Source organism: Bidens hawaiensis, unplaced genomic scaffold, assembly GCF_021521415.1.
Source record: "Bidens hawaiensis isolate Kalapana, Puna unplaced genomic scaffold, B.hawaiensis_p1.1 tig00011438_1, whole genome shotgun sequence".
NCBI classification, from domain to species: Eukaryota; Viridiplantae; Streptophyta; class Magnoliopsida; order Asterales; family Asteraceae; genus Bidens; species Bidens hawaiensis.
Window position 1 is genome coordinate 344,350 of NW_027491891.1, and position 16,869 is coordinate 361,218.

At 38.9% G+C, this 16,869-nt stretch overlaps 1 pseudogene across 1 annotated transcript; it reads right to left on the bottom strand.

Moving 5' to 3' along the window:
• Nucleotides 1-13,209: 13,209 nt before the first annotated feature.
• Nucleotides 13,210-14,548, bottom strand: LOC143537946 (mitochondrial import inner membrane translocase subunit TIM17-2 pseudogene; annotated as a pseudogene). The gene is made up of 2 exons (XR_013136169.1): nucleotides 14,482-14,548; nucleotides 13,210-14,142 (listed from the first exon to the last, which is right to left on the bottom strand). The product of XR_013136169.1 is annotated as a mitochondrial import inner membrane translocase subunit TIM17-2 pseudogene (transcript).
• Nucleotides 14,549-16,869: the final 2,321 nt, after the last annotated feature.

Consider the following 16,869-nt stretch of genomic DNA (forward strand, 5'->3'; position numbering starts at 1 on the left):
GCTTCTCCTTGCGATCAACGATCTTTATCGGTTGCTCGATGTAGTTCAATTGTTCATCAACCTCGATGTCCATTAATGGCACGTGAGACGTGTCATCAGCTAGACACTTCCTCAGATGAGAAACATGGAAGGTTGAATGAATTCCTTCTAACTCATCGGGTAAATCCAGCTTATAAGCTACTTCCCCCACACGATACAAAATTTTAAATGGTCCAATGTACCTCGGACTTAGCTTCCCTCTCTTTCTAAAACGGATAATTCCTTTCCAAGGCGAGACCTTAAGCATCACATAGTCGCCAACGTTAAACTCAATTGGTCGTCGCCGCTTATTCGCATAAGACTTTTGTCTGTCTTGAGCGGCTTTCATTCTTGCTTTGATCTGATCGAACTTTGAAGACGTTTCTTGAACCACTTCTATACTTCCCATTTCCTTCTGACCAATCTCACCCCAACACACCGGGGTTCTACATCGTCTACCGTACAGCATCTCAAACGGTGGCATACCAATACTCGAATGGTAACTGTTGTTATAGGAGAACTCTGCCAGATGCAGATGATCATCCCAACTTCCACCAAAATCTAAAACGCAAGCACGTAGCATATCCTCAAGGGTTTGGATCGTCCTTTCAGACTGTCCATCGGTTTGAGGATGATACGCCGTACTGATGTTCAACCTCGTCCCCATAGCTTCATGAAATTTCTTCCAGAACCTCGAAGTAAACCGTGTATCCCTATCAGACACGATCGATAACGGTACTCCATGCTTGGTTACCACTTCCTTGATGAACAAGCTTGCTAAAGTTTCTGACGAGATGGCCTCTCGTATGGGCAGAAAGTGAGCACTCTTGGTCAAACGGTCCACAATCACCCAGATGGTATCATGATGCTTAGCTGTACGAGGTAGCTTAGTTATGAAATCCATGGTGATGTGTTCCCATTTCCACTCAGGTATCTCTAGCGGTTGCATCTTCCCATAAGGCTTTTGGTGCTCGGCCTTGACTTGTAAGCAAGTTAAGCACTTACTAACATAATCCACTACATCAATCTTCATTCCTGGCCACCAGTAATCCCTTTTCAAGTCTTGGTACATCTTTGTAGCTCCTGGATGGATTGAGTACCTTGACTTATGAGCTTCATCTAAGATTCGACTTCTAAGATCACCATGGCGTGGGATCCACATACGGTCGAACCTAGTTTTAACTCCATGAGTGTTTTCCATCAACTCATCTTGCTGGCCATAAATCCTTTCTTTCTTTATTAACCCTTCGTCTACTAACACTTCTGACTGCACTTTGATGATTTCTTCAAAAAGACTTGAGTTCATGATCAACTTATATGACTTCACGGTTACAAGGACTTCCTCATTCTTACGACTTAACGCATCAGCGACCACGTTAGCCTTACCGGGGTAATACTTAATCTCACAGTCGTAATCCTTTATCAATTCTAACCATCTTCTCTGTCTCATGTTCAGTTCTTTCTGCTGAAGAAGTACTTTAAACTCTTATGATCGGTATAGATAGTACACTTAGTGCCGTACAGATAATGCCTCCATATCTTAAGAGCATGCACTACAGCTGCTAACTCCAAATCATGCGTCGGATAAGTACTCTCATGGACCTTCAACTGTCTAGACGCGTAGGCTATCACCTTCCCTCGTTGCATCAACACGCAACCTAACCCTTGATGCGAGGCATCAGCACAAACAACAAAATCCTCATCACCATCGGGTAAAGTAAGGATTGGAGCTTGCGTGAGTCTCTTCTTCAATTCTTCAAAGGCTTCCTCCTGAAACTTTCCCCAATTGAATACTATCGTCTTTCGGGTCATACCGGTCAGCGGTGCGGCTATCTTGGAGAAACCTTCGATGAATCTCCTATAGTAGCCAGCTAACCCTAGGAAGCTTCGTATATCAGTCGGATTCTGCGGAGTCTTCCAATTCGTTATCGCTTCAATCTTAGCTGGGTCCACGGTAATCCCCTCCGGATTAACCACATGACCTAAAAATTGCACTTCTCTTAACCAGAATGCGCACTTCGAAAACTTGGCGTACAACCTTTCTTTCTTCAGAACTTCCAATACCTCTCTCAGATGCTCGGCATGGTCAGACTCACTCTTTGAATAAATCAATATATCATCGATGAAGACGATAACCGACTTATCCAACATCGGTCGACACACCCTATTCATCATGTCCATAAATGCTGCAGGAGCATTTGTTAGACCGAATGACATTACAAGGAACTCGTAGTGTCCATACCGCGTTCGGAACGCTGTTTTAGGGATGTCTACCTCTTTCACCTTCAGCTGATGGTAGCCTGATCTGAGATCTATTCGTGAGAACCAACTCGAACCTTGCAGTTGGTCAAACAGATCGTCAATCCTAGGCAAGGGGTATCTATTCTTTACCGTAAGCTTATTCAACTCACGATAGTCTATGCACATTCTCATACTTCCATCCTTCTTTTTCACAAACAAAACCGGTGCGCCCCACGGAGAAACACTCGGTCTGATAAAACCCTTGTCGAGGAGTTCTTGCAGTTGGGACATCAATTCCTTCATCTCGGACGGTGCTAGACGGTAAGGCGCTTTCGCGACGGGCTGGGCTCCTGGTACTAGATCTATCTGAAATTCTATCTCTCGCTCAGGTGGCAACCCCGGAAGATCCTCAGGGAATACTTCTGGGTAGTCGCGCACAATAGGAACATTCTTCATTTCTTTCGTCTCGGCCGTAGCGTTGACAACATACGCCAGGTAGGCACCGCACCCTCGCCTTAACAAACCCTCGGCTTTTATCATCGAAATGACATTAAGCCCATAACTCTCCTTATCACCATAAACCGTCACCGCACTACCATCCAATGACTTTAACCTTATCATCTTACTTTTACATACTATTTGAGCCTCAAACTCAGACAACCAATCCATACCCAAGACTACATCGAACCCTCCTAAGGCCATAACATACAAAGTAACAGGGAACTCATGTCCCTCTAACTCTATCTTACAATTCTTAACCATTTTTGTTATTTTCACCGAAGTGTCACTTGCGGTTTCTACTACAAAAGTTTCCGACACTCGGCAGCCTTTCATTTTAGCTAGTTTACTAAATGCCGTAGCTACAAAACTTCTATTCGCACCAGAATCAAATAATACAGAAGCGGAAACATCGTTCACTAGAAACGTACCTGTGACGACATCCGGAATCTGCCTGGCTTGTTCCTGGGTCAGCATGTAGGCTCTAGTTCTGGGCCTAGCTTGATCGGCATCCTTCTTTCCACTACCTCCAGCTACACCTTCAGTGCACTCCCTTGACATATGGCCTGTCTTGCCACATTTGTAACATGCTGGCTTCGCACTGCACTCATTGGCATAATGCCCTACCTTCCCGCACTTATAACAGGCATTCGACCCCATTCTGCATTCCCCACCATGAGCCTTTCCACATTTGAGACAAACATTAGAACTTTTACCCCACTTGCATTCACCACCATGCCTCTTTCCGCAGGTCTTACACGATCTCTTCTCCCACACTTTCTGTTTCTTATCCTTGGAGTTCCATAACTGAGTACCGGGTCGTTTAGCAGGAGTGACCCCTTTCTTCTCTTTCTCTTCGTCCCTTTCCACCCTATCATCCGCGGCCACGTCAGCATAGACCATTTCCGCGAGTCCAACAGCCGAATCAAAAGTAGCAGGTTGAATCGCCCTGACTAACATGCGGACCTTTTGTGGCAACCCCCTCACATAACATTTGATTCTCTTGACCTCGGTGTCAACCATGTCAGGCACCAACCTAGATAGTCGGTTGAACTCCGTGGTATACTCACGATGCGTCATCATACCGGCTTTTAAATTCTGGAACTTCATCTCCGTTCTTTCAACCTCGGCATCTGCACAGAACTTCTTCATTACCAACTCTTTCAAATCTTCCCACTTCATTGCTCTGATCTCATCCTTAGTCTTTCTCTGCTCCACACTTTCCCACCAATACATAGCCTCATCTACGAATGACTGAGTAGCATAACCCACAGCTTGGTCGGGACGGCATTCGCTAATGCGGATAACCTTGTCCATAGCGGTTATCCACTGGAGAGTGGCGATTGCGTCCCCTAAACCAGTCAGCTTAGGCGGGTCACAACCTTTGAAGGACTTATAGCTGCACCCACCTTGTCCTCCTCTCCTATCATCGACTTTCACAGACTTATCCCCACTCGAGGCCCCTCTTTCACCTTCCCCATCCTTTCTACCATCACCACCCGCCCCTTCAGCAGTTCGCTCACGGCTTCCAGCAGATCCTTCGGGATTCAGGTTCTTCACAGCAGCAACTACAGCCTGAACGATGGCTGCTTGAACTGCAGGGCTAAGTTGAACTTCCTCGTTGTTGTTCTGGTCTCCTCCAGCTGCGCTTCCTTCATCTTCGGTGTGGGAAGCTTCTTCCACCGAGGGTTGCCGGACAAGACGAGGCCTGCCACGACGCCCAGTGCGACCCCCAGTTTCAACAAATTCTCCAGCTCCAGCCATTAGTATTCTAAAGGGGAAAACACAAACATCATCACTCAAGGAACTATCTAGTACAAGGATAGTAAGGCTAACAGGTAATAACAGTGGCCAGTTGTGATTAGCTGATCACGTTACTTTCCGTGTCCTATACACTTCCTTTTATGAGTCTATTTGTGCTGGTTCTACTTAAGTAGTTAGTCAATTCAAACAATCAATTATTCCTATCCGTACCATTCTCATATCTTTTCTTTCTCATTAACGTATATCATTTAATCATACCTTTCACCTTTACTGATCTTGCTTGAGTGACACATGGCATTCTTGAACTGGCATCTTCTTTCTTTTCTTACTTAAATCCCATTCTCTGTTCGAGTCTAAGCATGTAGGATGCTTAAATCTCTCGAACTTTGCTCTGATACCAACTTGTAAGGCCCCGTCACCGGTAACCCTACTTTCGTGTTGGATTTACTCATAAACACAGTTCTAAATATCAGAGTTAATTAAAACTGTACGCGGAATATAAAACTTTCATAAAACATTACATATCAATTCATAATCATGTCTTAAAACATTCCTCTTGTCTTTCAAAATCAAAACATAACTTATAAAACATATCAGATCTTCAGATGCCAGGCTTTAGTCTTCTGCCATGTGTCCTCCACTCAAGCCAGCTGTCTCAACCTACTCACCTGCGTGCATACTAAAAGTCAGCTACGCTGAGTGAGTTCTAGTTAATCATACAATACCATACAATACCTTATTACATACATACGTACTTAACCTCATAACTTTCTTTCATACACACACAAGTACTCATGCCTTCATTCTTACTTACATACTTTCTTTCTTACTTACATACTTTCTTTACATTCATAATCATACGTTTTAAAGAGCCTTTCGCCCTATAACCTCACAGATATTATAAGGGTCTGGTCCCTAACATCACAGATATTATAAGGGTCTGGTCCCTAACATCACAGATATTATCAGGGTCTGGTCCCTAACATCACAGATATTATTAGGGTCTGGTCCCTAACATCACAGATATTATAAGGGTCTGGTCCCTAACATCACAGATATTATTAGGGTCTGGTCCCTTGTTTTCGAATATTGGTAGGGTTCGATTCCCTCTTCGTTACCATACAACCATACATCATACCTCGAGTATTATTAGGGCTCGGTACCCTTTTCGTAACCATACAACCATACAACCGTCATTTCCTTCTTTTATTAACTTTATTACGTTCATACACATAAACATACATATCATACTTGCCATATTTATAACGTTACAACCTGACAGTACGTGCAATATCCGAAGATCGTTCACGAACCATCAAGCAATCATTCATACATATCACATATGGCTTTATAACGTTACAACCTGACAGTACGTGCAATATCCGAAGATCGTTCACGAACCATCAAGCAATCATTCATACATATCACATATATCACATATGGCATACACTTATCACTTAGGATAAATGTATTAACAACACATCAAGTATGCACACAGCCCCGAAAACATAACAAGGAATGGGGCTAGAAACTCACCTGGATCCTGTTACGCTCGCCGTTGATCGTAATTCCTTTCTTTAACTGGGCTCGGCTAACTGTATAATATTTACACATATCAATTAACTACTACTACTCGTTGTATTTCTATCTATATATGACCCACAACGAACGGGGGTCCGGGGGCAGCGCCCCTGGCAGCGGGGTTCTAGGGGCGGCAGCCCCTAGCGGGGTCCAAGGGGCAGAGCCCCTGGCTGGGGTTAAGCTGCCAGGTCAGCTTGGAAAAATTTTATTTTCGATAACTGCCTTAACACATTTTCCATTAGGTTTTTAATTTATTTTCTAAGCGAACTTCACTTTAGGCGAAGTTAAACCTTAGGCGAACTTGGCTTCAGGCGAAGTTAAACCTTAGGCGAACTTGGCTTTTAGGCGAAGTTAAACCTCAGGCGAACTTGGCTTTTAGGCGAAGTTAAACCTTAGGCGAACTTGGCTTCAGGCGAAGTTAAACCTTAGGCGAACTTGGCTTTTAGGCGAAGTTAAACCTTAGGCGAAGTTACCATTTCAGCGAAGTTGCCATCAGGCGAACTTATCATCAGGCGAACTTATCATCAGGCGAACTTGGCTTGCAGGCGAAGTTCATCAGGCGAACTTAGCTTGCAGGCGAAGTTCATCGCTTGAAGGCGAAGTTGCCCAGATGAAGGCGAAGTTGTCGCGCTGCAGATCTGTTTGCCCATAACTCCTTCGTTTCTTAGCCAAATAACTCGATTTTGGTACCCACGGAATCGTATGATCGGCGCCTACAAATCCCAACCATCAAATCGGCCTAAAATCGACGTTTTAGGGGTCCGATTTGGGCAGTTGTGTTTCGGGTCCGATTAACCCGTCAAATCCTAACCATTTTCAGTAATATTAGCTTTGCGGGATTAGTTCTTACCTTTCCAACTCAGATCTACCAGCAAAATCTCGGGTCTCGACTTCGGATCTCGGTCGGTTATGTGTGTGTTTTTGAGTGTGTAAAAGAGAAAGATGGAAATAAAATGATATCTTGGGCTTGGGATGGGTATTTATATCTCTCAAGCCCACGGACCCAAGGCCCATTCTCATTTAACCCATCTTACGTAATCTAAGCCCATGACCCGTTCCTTACTCGACATTAAATAACTAAAACGTGAAATCACTAAACATAACTTTCTTTTATTTAACATTATAAAAATTTTAGGATGTTACAATATGAGTATGTAAGGAAGTATATATAAAAGTATAAAAGAAAAGGAAAGTATGAAACGAAGGAATTGACGGTAAAGGGTGGCAGGCCCTAATAATATATATGATGGAGGGTGGCAGACCCTAAAAATATCTGTGAGGTTATAGGGCGAAAGACTCTTTAAAACGTATAAGTATGTATGTAAAGTAAGATAAAAGATTAAAGTACGAAAATAAAAGAAAGTATGAAAGTAAGAATGAAGGTATATACTTGTGTATATACGAAAGAAAGTAAAGGAGGTTAAGTATGTAATATATGAACGTATTGTATGTTAACTATATTAACTAGAACTCACTCAGCGTAGTTGACTTTTAGTATGCACGCAGACGAATAGACTGAAGCAGCTAGCCTGAGGGGGACACATGGCAGGATTTGACGAGACTGGCATCTGAAGATTTTGTCATGAAGTTTTATTACTATATTTTACGTTATGTTTTAAAAGATAAATATGGATGATTGTAATGAATGGTTGACTATTTAATATTCCATGAAAGTTTTTAATTAACTTTGATATTTAGAACTGTGTTTATGAGTAAATCCAACGTCCAATGTAGGACACCGGTGACGTGGCCTTACATACTTTGTTCGCTATGATATTCAACCTCACATAGTTGAATGGCATTAGACGAAGGGACATAATTGACTATGAGGACTAAATTGATATAATTTCAAACTTTGAACTGAAGTAGCAAAAGTATCAAACCACAGGAACGAAAATGACCATTAACTCAAAATAAAAAGGAGAAAGACAAAAAAATCCTTAAACTAACAACGTATGGATGCCATTAGACGGATGGGACATAATTGACTAAATTGACAAAACTTCAAACTTTGGATTGAAGTAGCAAAAGTAGCAAACCACATGGACGGAATTGGCAATCAACTCTTAATTATTTTATAAATTGTATAAAAGATAGGAATATTAAAACTATATGGACCACATTATCTAATAAAGCCCAACTGGAACGATCTACAACGTCTTTAAGAGGCACATGCAAGGGTGCATGGTTTTCTCGGCATGATCGGGAGTGTAGACTTTATGCATTGGGAATGGGCTAATTGTCCAATTGCATGGCAAGGTCAATACACACGAGGTGACCAAAAGAGACTAACGGTCAGCCTTCAAGCGATTGCTTCATACGCCATTTGGATTTGGTCGGCATTATTTGGTGTTCCCGGTTCCAACTATGACATGTCCGTCTTAAAACAGTCGCCTGTGTTGGAGAGTTACATCTCTGGGACCGTTCCCGTCGCTTCGTTTTGGGAAAACGATAACTTCTACGATCGTGGGTACTATCTGGGCGATGGAATATATCTAGAGTATGCGATTATCGTGAAAACATTTAGATACTCGTTGGATGAAAAAAGACAGTATTTTAAGAAAGTACAAGAGTCTGCGAGAAAGAATATCGAGAGGTGCTTTGTAGTTCTTCAACAATGCTGGCATTTTGTTAAAAAAACTTTGTCATCTATGGTCTTTAGAAATAATGAAAAGTGTTATGTATGCGTGTATCATAACGCATAACATGATCATCGAAGACGAGGGAAGAGCAATATGTCCAACTTTCATACCGGACTCGGATCCACTACGAACTCCAGCAAGTATGGAGCAAAGACTTGAAAACACGTATTTCGTGCGGTCAAGCGAAATACATAACTCACTGAAAGGGATTTAGTCTAACATTTTTGGATGAATCGGCGTTTGCCATGTGAAAATGAAAACCAAAACGAGGGCAGCGATGAATACGAAGACGAGGTCGATGATGAAGACGACGGCGACGAGGGTAACAATGGAGACGAGTAGTTTATGTTTTTATTTTAATGTAATATTTATTTAATAAAATATTATTATTTGTTTACTTTTAATAAAAAATAAAAAAACAAAAAAATGTGAATGTGATTGGGCGCCACGTGACACAAAATGCTCAAGGGTAGTAGTTATGACTACACCCTCTTTTTGCAAATTTGAAAAAGCTGACTGTGCGTCACATGACGTAAAATATATACATGTGAATAGTTATGACTACACATGATCTAAGCTAGATAATACATGCATGTAGCACTTATATAAACTAACATATAAAAGTAAAAAAAAATGCATTAGTATGTACGTTTAAAAAGCTTTAAAATGAAAATTATTTAGTTTTCAAGGTAAAACAATTTTTTTTTGTTTGTTTATTTTAAAACACTTAAATAAAGAATAGAGTTTAAAATTGTTTTAAGGATAATTTTAAATACAGAAACATTTGTAATTAAAACTTGTACAACCATTATAACCATAAGTGTTAAGTATTAAAATTTTATTTAAACTTCCAACTTATTTTTCAATGCCATATATCTATTTATTTAATTAACCATGCACTGATGCCTCAGGTGTGCGTGTGGCGTGTGTGTGGCGAGATGATGGAGCATGTGAGTAAGCGTGCAAGCAAGTGATCTGGGTGTGTTGGCATCTCTCGGTCAACAATATTGTTGGCAACGTCGGCCCGGGCAAGAGTACTGGTGGCTGCGATTCGATGTAAGTGTAAAATGGATATAAAACCAACGTAAAATGTGAAAAAGTTGACGTAGGTGTTATTGTTGGACTTAATTGGATTGAGTAACATAAACGTCGGTAATTTGTGAGAACTACTCACAACTCTTTTCAATATTATTAAGAATGAAACCCACACAAAATGCAATGACCTTAAACAATTGAATTTATACTAAAACTCTAACTTGCTTAACCAGACTTCACACTACACTAGACTAAAACAAAGAAAACAAATAAACTAATTAATTAAAACAAGTTTATCTTTAACAATTAATTTATACTCTAATATTTATCTTCTTTATCTTCAAACTCTTTACTCAATTTACCCTTTGTACTTTTCGGTTGTTCATATTTAATCCTTGTTTACATGTGAAATCAAGATTATATCCTTCAGCCACGTGCATAGTGAAGTTGTTCACGTTTCACGTACACTCAACAACATGGGGTAAAATGTGATGGGGTGGGCGAACTTTTAAAACTTTTTTTAATGAAATGATGATGTAGCATTGTCTAATTGGCTTGAAGAATAATTGTTTTCACTAGATCGAGGAGGGGCAACAACGTGGAGGCTTTCACCAGATAGTAGGGGTGTATCAATGCCCCTTTCACCATGCCTATGAAATGGTGTTCATGTCTCATTCAAAAAGCATCGCATAGCGTAAGTAATGCACACCATAAGGCATACAACGCTTAAACATACCAGACCTTCATCACAATTTCATGTGTTAGCACTAATACTAGATCTGTTTAATGTACTTAACACACTTGAATAATCGTCACCATTCCACTTCTAGAATCCATAACTAGACAATATCTGGTATCCATAATTGCACCACAACCGATATTCATAACTAGACCATAACCGAATGTCCTTACTAGACCTTAACATTGTTCTAGCATATAACGATACATTCAAGTTATTTAGGTATGAAGCATAAAAGAAGTATCCACTTGTAATTGTATGTCTAAAGCCATCATGAACTTAACAATCTATACGCTCTCACACTTACGGAGGCCGGGACGCAACCTGTATGATATCCATTCACCGGCCGACAACTCATCATTTGTCTTTGACCCGCAGGAATCTGCTACCAGTTGTGCCCCATTACCCATGAACCCACATGCTCTCTGCCCCCTCTCTCCTCTACACACACAAACATCTCACTCTTCTTTCCTTTCTTCGGATACTAATCACCACACCCACTACCCGAGCCACCATACTTGCACCACAGTGCACCGGCTGTTGTCCTTGCCCTACCCCGTGAGTGTCTCGAGTCCCGTTATATAAACGTGTTATGTCATGAATATTTTGTGCACTTTATATTTAAAAATCACTTTATGAAACCAACCCATTGAAACTTTTAGTATAAGAAAAAACAATTAGATGGATAAGAATATGACATGGAGAAGCAAATAATTGAAATGAAGGGTAAGCCATGCGTGATGACGATTGATTGAAGTGCAAGACGCAACCCACTCCATGGGCCATATATTAATTTTGGAAGTAACGGTGATGATTGATAAACGTGTTTTTATATTCATTCATTCTATTTATAATTTCATATACTAACTTTAGATAATTCATCACTCCTTTCTACATCATTCCCGATCAACCATACGTACACCAATCATCTAATAATAATAATAATAATAATAATAATAATAATAATAATAATAATAATAATAATAATAATAATATATCATGTACACCTTTATATAACATAAATGTAGATTGAAGTACATCTAACATTAGCTTGGTGAAGTTACCGATTTTGTGAATATGTTGGGGACGGATCCATGTACTGTACACTTGTGGGGGAGGTATTAACTTTTTGAGATCGGCGTGCTAAAAGCTTGAGTCGGCCGATATTAATTGAGATTGACCTCTATATCAAGTCTAAAAATATATTTGCTTAATAAATATGTCTGAGCTTCACTTATCGAGATCGAGTTGACTTTCAGGCCTAAACTCTATCAAAGTATCAAACTAAACACACTTAGCAACCCATAAACGTCATATGCAATATTCCAAAGGAATTAAAACTTAGCACGTCAAACGATAATCTCATCCTATGTAGTCTAGGTTTAAACCCCATTTCTAAAAAAATCAAACCATCCTTTTCTTTTCTTTTATTTTAAAGAGATTTCACTTTAAAAAAGAGACACATTTACACATGTCCATCACATTCGTACTCATCATATCATTTAGATACGTATTTTCCGTTTATTCATCCTATCCATATGATGGTGATTGGGAGTCTTCATGAACAATCACATATACTCATTTAACACTTCCAAAATATTGGTGTGAGTATGATATGATATCCATGTTAGACACCTTGAACAGCGGCACCCATGTCTCACTATTTCCATTTTCATTATCATAGATAAGTACCAAGTTTTCCATATTGTAAAATAATCGTTTGGATTTGATTTTATATGATCACACAATACACAATCTTATCAAGTCTGCGTTAAAATACGATTTGAATGTAAGCAGCCTAGTTGACATTATGTGTATCATTTTTATCTAGTTCTTTTATTGAGTGGTGCACACGGTGTCAAATGATGCCTAACTCGTACGGTTGTTCCTTGATTATTCCTTTTTCTAACTTCTATCATACGAAAGACTTGAACTTAACATCATCCAACCTCTATATGCTTTAAAGGCCAATCCATATATACAACTTTTCTCTCTCTTTAAATAAGTAAAATTTGGTTTTATATTTTTAATTCTCTTTAAACAAGTAAAATTTTGTTTTATATATTTAATTTATTTTTTCATAAAACTCAAGAACTCAAGCTCAAGCTTGACTTTTTTGAAACTCTTTTTCTAAAGCTCGAGCTCAGACAATGAACTGTTTTTCAAGCTCGAGCCATTTATTATTTAATTATAACGAGCCTAAGGTTAGCTCGTACTTGTGAGCAGTACCTTAAACGGGCCAAAGCTCGGCTCACCTCGGTTTTATAGTGCAAAATTAATATATAGTAGTCCAAAAAAATTTAAAACTTAAAAACACACAAGGCTTGGTAAAACTTGACGGGCCTAAACGATCTTCGCATACAAGGCTCTAGCTCGGGCTCGATAACCAAACGAAACGAGCTGTAGTTAAGGTTCAAGCTCAATTGGGCTCAGCTCGTGTCACGCTTTTTATTGATCTCAAATTGATCCCATACAAGACTCTAGCTCAAACTCGATAATCAAACAAGCTTTATTTGAGGCTCAAGCTCGATAGGCTCAACCAGTTTTGAGCTTTTTATAGATCTAATCTCAAATTAATTGCGAGCGTCTTCGCCCGTAAACACCCCTAGTTGCATCACGCATCTCTACCCGCCATTTACATTAAATTAGTATGTGGGCTAATGATCTTGTGGCATCTTTCTTTTCCAAGTCTGCAACGACCCTTTGCTCATGTTGAGATTATGTAATAATTACTTAAGTGGCTTAAATACATTTATAACAAGTTAAGTAGCAATTTAACAAGTGAGTGATATCAGAGCCAGCAGCGGTTTAGCCTGATTGTTGATTATTTGGTTAGAAACTTGTACACAAAAACAATGTCTCAAAACAAACCTCACAAGTGAAATATAACCTCCAATCTCATTCCAAAACTCCAAAACCTTTATCTGCTAACTTACTTGTATTCAAATGAAGGCAGGTTCGGAGCATCAAAGCTCTCTAAAACCTGTGTCTTTGCGCCATTGCTCGGGCTAGTTTCCTCTTGTTTCCCGCCACCAAACAGCCCTCCAAACCATGAAGACGATGATGATGTCATGCCATCAATGTTTACTTGAGCCTGATGGCCCTGATTAGACATATGTGCCATGGGAATTGGCGGCATGTTAGCCGGTAACGCCTCTTCCATTGGAGGCAAATTCTGTGGCGCACTCATGATCTTATTCAACATGATTCCGGCCCCCTCGATCATAGCAAGTAAAACCCCACCAAAAGCCGCCGATCGTGAGGCTGCACCGAGCCCCTGCCGCATCTGGAGAAACCCTCCGGTGGCAGCACCGGCTATTATCGAGTTCCACGGATCCTCTTTCTGGCGGAAGTACACCATCGTGCAATCAAAAGTGGAGAAAAGCCCGCCCCAGACTGCAAAACTGCCGCCAACGCGTGGAGCATTCATCTGCACCGCTTGGCACCCGCTAACAAACCGCAAGCCTTTGGGTGAGTTGTATGTGCCTTTCAGGAAATGAAAAGCCGAGCCCCCAACCGCACCCATACCAAAGGCTCCACCGATGTCGTCTAGTATACGGTCCCTCACAAGAGGTCTCGGGGGTTCCCATTGTTGATAATTAGATGCAACAAATAATAAATTTCCTGCAAAAATAATAACATGGAAATTGACCTTGTAACGCAGTATGTTGTTGATCAACTATTTATATAATTACAATTAGAAAAATTATTATGTTTCAATAAACCCTAATTTATAATCTATCTAATAATTTCATAATAAATTTAAATATGTTATAGATCGTGATGCAAATTGGTCTATAGATTCATAAGATCCCTAATTATTATAAACGTACATCAGATATATATATATATATATATATATATATACGATGCTACTGTAATTAGCTGAATTAATAAGCAAATAAAAGCGTAAATTGATAATATTTTTTGAAGAAATTAAGCAATTGAGTATTCAAAGTTTACCTGGTCGCCGGTGTTTGAACGGATGGATTGACGGTGATGGAGGGTTTGACGAAATATATAACGGAGGACAGAGTTTATAAATGTTTTGTTTTCAGTTTGTACCCCTGAAGTTTTATTACTTACCTTACCAACAATTTTTATTTTTAATTTTTTTAACGTTTGAAAGTAAAGTTGATTTAAGGATTTTGCATGATCTTGTTAATTAGAATATTTAAAAGAGTAAAGTGTTAAAAACGTCTATAAGATTGTGAGAAAGTAATAAACCATAACGGATTTAGGATGAGTAATACATTAACAATGAAGAGTCATCATCACGTGTGTGATTGAACATGAAAATTTAATGAATACTGATACATGAGAGACCGACCAAAATAATGGTTTTTAATATTTATATAATATTTAAAAGAGTAAAGTGTCAAAATCGTCTATGAGATTGGTTACTTTTGCGATTTACATTCATATGATTTTCTTTTTGCAATTAGACCATTGAGGTTTCTCAGTTGTTGCCAACGTCGTTAAACTCGTTAACTCCGTTAGATTTTATCATTAACTCAAGGTTGAATTCATCCTTCTTAGTTTGTTTAATAGCTTATTAATTTTCAAATGGAGTAGAGTAGTAACTGCCAAAATCGTCCTCAATGTTTTGTAGCTTTTGCGACTTTCGTACATATAGTTTTTCAAATGATGCCCCACGCCATTGTATCAAAGCTATAAACATCTAGATTAGATTAGTTATCCTCTTATGACACGTAAAGCAAGTTCAAACTTCTATGAAGTATAATTTATTGCACACATGACTAACAAAAGATAGATAATGCATAAACTGATATTGATTTATTAATCTGTGTGAAAATCTCTTGAATAAATAATTGTTAAAAGATTCACAAAAATAAAACGAAGAATATATATCCATCAATTGCACAAAAAGATATTTACTATGCTATGAAACAAATCAAAATTCCATATGAATAAACAGATGCTGTGAATCGATCAAGCTACTTCATTCGAGTTTGATACACGCACATTGCGAGTACGATATTCTCGCAACGAGCTAACAAGCCGCCAAGTGCACGATATCAAACAAAGTAATCCTAGAACTCCCAAAAATACAGCCCCCAATATTTTCCAAACGTTGTTCTCCTGCTTGACACACAAGAAACATAAGACCGCGTAACCATTGACAAACAACATAGTTGAGTTGTTTAGGATCTTCATAAGCATCTGGTTGCTGGTTTCATTCTTTCTTTTTATGATCCGGTAAACGGCTATGATCACTCCTACAACTCCAATGATCACGAAAGTTGACCCCAATACGACCCATGTAACAAAATACACCCGACTTGTTAAATCAATGGCCTTGTTTGCAGTATACATTATATAGAAACACCCTAGAATAAATAATAGAACCTCGAGTAACGTTTCTGGTGATAAGCCATATCGAACCAATGCGGCCCATATGCCCAAAAGCAGCACATAGTTGAGCATCAATAAAAGCAGATTGACTCCTAAGATGAACCATAGGGCCAAGTTCATGGCTGAAACCGCGGTGAAGCTAAACACGTCAGCCAGCTCTTCGTAGTTTTTGCGTGACGGGAATGATTCCATTCGAATTGCTTGATAGGTTTAGGTTGTTGAATCAGAAAGTGGGTACCAAGGCAAATACTAGAACTTGAATAATTAATGTTATGGTTTTCTTTTTACTAACCAAAACGAAAGTTACGAATTTAGAAATAAAACAAGAACCTTACCTCAAATACTAACCTTATCTTGACCCATACGTACGTAATTTCACATATACGAATTTTAAACCAGTACAAATACTATCAATCTTTATCCAACTAACTAGATAAATATTAATAATAACAACAATAATAATTAATAAGCTTGATTTTTTCATATGTTATATATGGTATTATAGTTATAGCATTCGTTTATTGATTTATCATTATCTCATAGTTTCATTATTATCTATTCTTTGTAACATCTTTTGTGACGTAACTAGAACTTTACAATAAGAGGGTAACAATAAAAAGTATTGCAATCAAATTATTAGTGTAATTTAGTAAAAACTTTTGATATTTGTGTTGACCGCACCGGCCCGAAAACAGAAATTCAAGAACAAAGCAACCCATGGACTGGATCAAAGGTTGGAATCATGCCATAAAATGGGTCAGTCTCGATTTGAAGTTTTTTCGTTAGTCAGGCTGACTGGCTTATGTGTATAAGATAGTTAACATCTATGATACCCAAACTAGCCTTAAATACAAAATAAGTTTACGAAATAACACCAATTATCAAATGCAATATATTTTATTTTCTTCCACACCAAATTTAGTAAAAATGCTTTGCTAGAAATATTACTATGATGCTATCTACTTAACCAACAAA